At 63.5% G+C, this 5,188-nt stretch overlaps 1 non-coding gene across 1 annotated transcript; it reads left to right on the forward strand.

Annotated features, from left to right (window-relative positions):
* Positions 1-1,184: 1,184 nt before the first annotated feature.
* On the forward strand, positions 1,185-1,303 carry LOC131867738 (5S ribosomal RNA). The gene has a single exon (XR_009366270.1). It is a non-coding gene; the product is annotated as a 5S ribosomal RNA (ribosomal RNA).
* The last annotated feature ends 3,885 nt before the right edge of the window (positions 1,304-5,188 follow it).

The following is a 5,188-nucleotide window of genomic DNA, read 5'->3' on the forward strand; positions in this document are numbered from 1 at the left end:
TGCCAAGGTGGGTCATAGGGTGGGTGCCAAGGTGGGCACCAGGGTGGGTGTGCACCAACCCTAGCCAGGGTAGGTCACGGGGTGGTTGTCGGGGTGGGCGTCAAGGAGCCAAGGTGGGTGGCAAGTAGCCAAGTTGCGTGCCAAGGTGGGTGTCGGGGTGGGTGCCAAGGATCCAAGGTGGGTGCCAAGGAACCAAGGTGGGTGTCTGGGTGGGTGCCGAGGTGGGAGCCAGGGTGGGTCCCAAGGTGAGTGCAAAGGTGGGTGCCAGGGTCAAGGTGAGTGCCAATGTGGGTTCCAAGGTGCCAGGGTCAGGGTGAGTGCCAATGTGGGTTCAAAGGTGCTAAGTTGGGTGCGAGGTTGGGTGCGAGGGTGGGTGGGTGCCAAGGTGTGCTAGGTGGAAGCCCGGGTGGGTCGGCATCCCATGGGTGTCGAGTTGGGTGCCTGATGGGTGCTTCTTGTCAAGTTTTAGTCGTCGGGACTCATTTCGAGCCTTAGAGGTCGTTTCTTGTCCGGTTGCCCTGTCTTCGACCTGGGAACCCAATTTTGGTCCTCGGGTCCCATTTTTTTTTGTCTCGCATCCCACTTTTGGCCTGTGGCCTTTTCGGGGTCGATTCTCGTTTTGGGCATCAGAGCATGTTTCTTCTCCTAAAACCCAATATTTGTTTATTAAGTCTCGGAACACATTTTTGTTCTCGTGGACCCATCATGGGTCTTGGAACGCATTTGTGGTCCTTGGGTCCCATTTTGCATCCCGAAACTTGTGTTTTGGTGCTTGATCCCTATTTTGGGTGCCCACCTTGCACCAAGTGCGCACCCGGGGCAAACCGAGCGCCTTGGTGCACCAGGGCAAGATCGAGCGTGCACCCGAGGCGCCCCGAACATGCACCAAGGTGCACTCGGCCCACATGTGAGCGCAGGTCGTTGCGCCCGAGGTGGTGTGTGGGCACCGCGTTGCAGACGGGACACTGCACGCACACGACGCCCCCTCCAGGTGCACGCACGTAGGCCGGGCCGGGTGCACACCCGACGCCCTAGCAAGGTGCGCGCACCCGGGCAGGGCTCACACTTGGCGAACGGGGCGCACTTCGCGAGGGAGGGTGTGCACCTCGACGGGGGTGGGTGGCCGGGGTGGATTCGCACGTGGGTCGCGGTTTGCTAAGTACACACTGCGACAAGCTCATAACGGGTGCGATCATACCAGCGTTAGTGCACCGGATCCCATCAGAACTCCGCAGTTAAGCGCGCTTGGGCCGGAGTAGTACTGGGATGGGTGACCTCCCGGGAAGTCCCGGTGTTGCACCCTTTTTTAGTTTTTCGCCGGGCGTCGCAATGCTATTTGAATAAACCTTTTGTTCTCGTCGGGGCCGGCGGGCGGGGCCGGGTGCGCTGCCCGCACTACCGCGCGCGCTGGGGGGCGACACCGAGCGCGCACCGAGGCGCCCCGAGCACACAGGCCACGGTGCAACCCGGGCGTTGTGCGCGCACCCCGGTGCGCCCGAGGTGCTGCGCGCGCACCCAGGTGAATCGGTGTGCACCTCGGCCAGTGCGCGCTCGGTCGAGTCGCGCACGTTGGCCAAGGTGCACGGTGATGTTTCTTACTCTAAGGTTCCGCACCAGACGCCCGGGACAGGTGAGCGAAGCTGGGGCGGGGCCGGGTGTGCGCGGCCGGGGGCAGGTGCACGCAGCTGGAGAGAGCTTTGGAGCACACTTCGGAGCGCACCAATGATGCGCTCCATTCAAAAGTTTCCTGAAAAGGCAAAAAAAGTTGAGATTATAGAATTTCCCACTTGAGAGATTGTAAAAAAAAAAATTTAAAATGAAGGAAACGCGTGGGTGCCAAGGTTGGTGCGGCAGCCCAGCCAAGGTGTGCGCACCAAGGCGCCCACCCTGGTGAAGGTGCACGCAAGGTGCGCACCCGAGGCAAACCGGACAATTAACCCAACTTTCGACTTCGCGCGCCACCTTGGAGGCGCACTTCGGAGCGCTCCTTGGTGCGCACCAATCTTGGGCACCTCGGAGTGCACCATGCGCCCACCAAGGTGCGCACCCGGGGCAAACCGAGCTCCGACTTCGTTGCGCACCTTGGAGCGCACGAAAGGTGCGCACCATGGCGCCCACCAAGGTGCGCAGCCCAGCCAAGGCTGTGCGCATCAAGGTGCGCACCCTGGCGAAGGTGCGCACCCGGGGCAAACCGAGCTCCGACTTTCGTGCGCACCTTGGAGCGCACAAAAGGTGCGCAACCCAGCCAAGGTGTGCGCACCCGGTCAAACCGAGCTCCGAATCGTGCGCACCAGAGGTGCACGCCATCGTGCGCACCTTCCGAATCGTGCGCACCAGAGGTGCACGCCATCGTGCGCACCTTGGAGCACACTTCGGAGCCCTCCTTGGTGCGCGCCGATGTTGCGCACCTCGGAGCGCACCCGGGGAAAACAATGCAATTAACCCGACTTTCGACTTCGTGGGCACCTCGGAGCGCTCTCGGGTTCGCACCTCGGAGCACACCGAGGTGCGCACCTTTGATGCGCTGCCTTCACCAATTTCCAGAAAAGGCAAGAAAACATTGAGAAGGTGTGCGCACCGAGGTGCCCACCCTGGCGAAGGTGCACGCGAGGTGCGCACCCGGGGCAAACCGGGCTCCGACTTCGTGCACGCCGCACCTTGGAGCACACTTCGGAGCGCTCCTTGGTGCGCACCAGGGCGCGCAACCCAGCCGAGGTGCCCACCCCGGCGAAGGTGCACGCGAGGTGCGCACCCGGGGCAAACCGGGGGCTCCGACTTCGTGCACGCCATGGTGCCCACCGCGGCGAAGGTGCACGCGAGGTGCGCACCCGGGGCAAACCGGGCTCCGACTTCGTGCACGCCGCACCTTGGAGCACACTTCGGAGCGCTCCTTGGTGCGCACCATGGTGCCCACCAGGGCGCGCAACCCCGCCGAAGGTGCACGCGAGGTGCGCACCCGGGGCAAACCGGGCTCCGACTTCGTGCACGCCGCACCTTGGAGCACACTTCGGAGCGCTCCTTGGTGCGCACCATGGTGCCCACCAGGGCGCGCAACCCCGCCGAAGGTGCACGCGAGGTGCGCACCCGGGGCAAACCGGGCTCCGACTTCGTGCACGCCATGGTGCGCACCGCGGCGAAGGTGCGCACCCGGGGCAAACCGGGGCTCCGACTTCGTGCACGCCGCACCTTGGAGCACACTTCGGAGCGCTCCTTGGTGCGCACCAGGGCGCGCAACCCAGCCGAGGTGCCCACCCCGGCGAAGGTGCACGCGAGGTGCGTACCCGGGGCAAACCGGGCTCCGACTTCGTGCACGCCGCACCTTGGAGCACACTTCGGAGCGCTCCTTGGTGCGCACCATGGTGCCCACCAGGCCGCGCAACCCAGCCAAGGTGTGCGCACCAAGGTGCACGCGAGGTGCGCACCCGGGGCAAACCGGGGTCCGACTTCGTGCACGCCGCACCTTGGAGCACACATCGGGGCGCTCCCGGGTTCGCACCGGCGTTGCGCACCGTGGTGGGCACCTCGGAGCACACCAAGGTGGGCAGCGAGGTGCGCACCTTTGATGCGATGCCTTCACTAATTTCCATAAAAGGCAAAAAAAAAAACGAGATTTTAAAATTTCCGTTTTGAAAGATAGTGAGAAAAAGGGAATGCTGGTGCCATCTTGAGCCCGCCCTGGTGCGCAGCCCAGCCAAGGTGTGCGCACCAAGGTGCCCACCCTGGCGAAGGTGCGCGCCCGGGCAATTAACCCAACTTCCAACTTCGCGCGCGCCAGGGTGGGAGCGCACCCAACAACCGGGCCTGGGAAGAGCCAATGCGAGAAACCCCACCAAACGCTCTGACAAAAAAAGAGGGGGCGCTCCAGTAACCCCGCTTCGGAGCGCACCCTGGGCAAACCCAGCCAAGGTGCCCACCCCGGCCAAGGTGCAGGCGAGGTGCGCACCCGGGGCAAACCGGGCTCCGACAACGTGCACGCCGCACCTTGGAGCACACTTCGTAGCGCTCCCGGGTGCGCACCTCAGAGCACACCAAGGTGGGCAGCGAGGTGCGCACCTTTGATGCGCTGCCTTCACTAATTTCCAGAAAAGGCAAAAAAAAAAGGAGATTTTAAAATTTCCGTTTTGAAAGATAGTGAAAAAAACGGAACGCGCGTGCCATCTTGAGCCCGCCCTGGTGCGCAGCCCAGGTAAGGTGCCCACCCTGGCAAAGGTGCGCACCCGGGCAATTAACCCTACTTCCGACTTCGTGCGCGCCAGGGTGGCAACCGGGCCTCGGAAGAGCCAATGCGAGAAACCCCACCAAACGCTCCGACAAAAAAAGAGGCGGCGCTCCAATAACCCCGCTTCGGAGCGCAGCCGGGGCAAACCCAGCCAAGGTGCCCACCCCGACGAAGGTGCACGCGAGGTGCGCACCCGGGGCAAACCGGGCTCCGACAACGTGCACGCAGCACCTTGGAGCACACTTCGAAGCACTCCCGGGTGCCCACCGGCGTTGCGCACCGTGGTGGGCAGCGAGGTGCGCACCTTTGATGCGCTGCCTTCACTAATTTCCAGAAAAAGGCAAAAAAAAATGAGATTTTAAAATTTCCGTTTTGAAAGATAGTGAAAAAAAAGGAACGCGGGTGCCATCTTGAGCCCGCCCTGGTGCGCAGCCCAGGCAAGGCATGCGCACCAAGGTGCCCACCCGAGGTGCACACCCGGGGCAAACCGGGCTCCGACTTCGTGCAGGCCGCACCTTGGAGCACACTTCGGAGCGCTCCTTGGTGCGCACCATGGTGCCCACCAGGGCGCGCAACCCAGCCAAGGTCTGCACACCAAGGTGCCCACCCCGGCGAAGGTGCACGCGAGGTGCGCACCCGGGGCAAACCGGGCTCCGACTTCGTGCACGCCATGGTGCCCACCGCGGCGAAGGTGCACGCGAGGTGCGCACCCGGGGCAAACCGGGCTCCGACTTCGTGCACGCCGCACCTTGGAGCACACTTCGGAGCGCTCCTTGGTGCGCACCATGGTGCCCACCAGGGCGCGCAACCCAGCCAAGGTGTGCGCACCAAGGTGCACGCGAGGTGCGCACCCGGGGCAAACCGGGGTCCGACTTCGTGCACGCCGCACCTTGGAGCACACATCGGAGCGCTCCCAGGTTCGCACCAGCGTTGCGCACCTTTGATGCGCTGCCTTCACTAATTTCCAGA

The sequence above is a fragment of the Cryptomeria japonica genome, unplaced genomic scaffold (genome assembly GCF_030272615.1).
Source record: "Cryptomeria japonica unplaced genomic scaffold, Sugi_1.0 HiC_scaffold_183, whole genome shotgun sequence".
Classification (NCBI taxonomy): Eukaryota; Viridiplantae; Streptophyta; class Pinopsida; order Cupressales; family Cupressaceae; genus Cryptomeria; species Cryptomeria japonica.